Source organism: Microtus pennsylvanicus, chromosome 7, assembly GCF_037038515.1.
Source record: "Microtus pennsylvanicus isolate mMicPen1 chromosome 7, mMicPen1.hap1, whole genome shotgun sequence".
NCBI lineage: Eukaryota > Metazoa > Chordata > Mammalia > Rodentia > Cricetidae > Microtus > Microtus pennsylvanicus.
The window spans coordinates 103,294,389-103,296,126 of record NC_134585.1 but is presented as its reverse complement, the minus strand read 5'-3'; the positions used below and the strand labels follow the sequence as shown (position 1 = coordinate 103,296,126).

The 1,738-nt window shown below is 40.2% G+C and overlaps 1 pseudogene; it reads right to left on the bottom strand.

Annotated features, from left to right (window-relative positions):
• Window positions 1–341: 341 nt before the first annotated feature.
• Window positions 342–892, bottom strand: LOC142853854 (small ribosomal subunit protein eS19 pseudogene; annotated as a pseudogene).
• Between the last annotated feature and the right edge of the window lie 846 nt (window positions 893–1,738).

The window sequence follows — 1,738 nt, the reverse complement described above, 5'->3', positions numbered from 1 at the left end:
TGAAATATAAAACAAAAAAAAGGATTTCTATTATTAAATTTTTAAAAAAAAGGGCACACGCAATCCTTTAAATGTTTATAATGGAAAAAATCTAAGCTTAGTATAGAAATACAGACACTTAATATTAACATTGATAAATTCAGTTATTACATTGTCAATGGAAAGTAACATTTAGCCAGAACATTCTATTGCAAATTTCTTTTGATAATATTTACTAAATTTAATGATATTAATAGCATAGATATCTACAGTAAAATGCTTAGGTATAATGAACTCTTTTCATTAAAAATTGTGCTTATTTAAATATTCATTAACTAAAAATGAAATGCTTGATTGAATAATTTTTTTTGATTATGAATGAGGCAGTTTATTAACCCAGTATCCTTTGTTCTAATGCTTCTTGTTGGCAGCTGCCACCTGTCCGGCAATCCTGTCCAGATCTCTCTGTCCCTGAGGTGTTAGCTTGCGGCCCCCGTCCTGGTCCTTTTCCACCATTTTCAGTCCCTCCAGGGCTTGGAGAACGCGGGCGGGCCACACTCTTGGAGCCTCTGCTGAAGTGGCTGGGCCTGACACCGTTTCTCTGCCGTCCTCCATAGATCTTGGTCATGGAGCCAACCCCGGCACCACCACGCAGGTACAGGTGCCGTGCTGTAGAGGCAGCTCGCGTGTGGAACCAGTTCTCATCATAGGGGGCAAGCTCTTTATGTTTGGCCAGCTTGACTGTGCCCACCCATTCGGGGACTTTCAGCTTCCCGGGCTTTTTGAGGAAGGCTGCCAGAGCTCTGACCAACTCCTGCTGGTTAACGTCTTTTACAGTAACTCCAGGCATCCCTCCGCTGCCCACCTATAACCCCTTTTGGACTCCAGGATTTGTGGCCATAGGCATGTCTGGGCCTGCCGGTGGCCGTAGCTCCAAGGGGCGGAGCGACCCCGCGCCAGGCTTCCTGCGGTCCTCGGCACAAGCTCTTGGGGCCAGACAGCCTGGCCCTGCGGCCCCGCCCACATCCGGACCCTGAGCTCTCCTTGATTGAATACTTTTATACAACTTCCTATTATCCCAATTAAAAATATCATTGTACAAGGAAGTACTTTTCTATAAAAGAGTTTTGATACAGAAAAAGCATCAGTAGAATAGTCCATAAACCCCAAGTCTTTGACATCTTAATGTCTATCAACTGGTGGGTTAAAAGACATTATTCATGACTGCTTTATAGTGAAATATTATTCAGTTGACAAATAAGGAACCATTGACACTAGTAGGAACCAGATAAAACACATCACCTCCTTCATGATTTCAATTTGGTGGAAATTACTTGAATATGTAAATCTTCTGGGAAAGGGATAATTGGCAATACAATTCAGGTTAAACTGCAGGAGTATTTAGGAACTTTAAGGGGATGTGAAAATGTTCAAAAACTAATTTTAGTGGTATGTATCCAATTTGTAAATTCACTTAGAAATCATTGGTTTTGCATACAATGTGACATGGAAAATAAGCTTCAGTAGCATTAGAAAGATGTTCCATTTAATTGAAATATTACAGCTCCAAGGAACTTTTTTTTAAAACAAATTACACACAATTGAATGATGAGGAAACAGGTGAATCTGAAAAACAAAATTTCTATCAAATATATTAATAATGGAAAGTGCAAGTTAAAATTACTCGCAGGGGATTCACTCTCAAGCCTCTGGAGACCTTGTTAGAAAAGGGAAAGATTCCAGTTAAAAGGAAACTTTG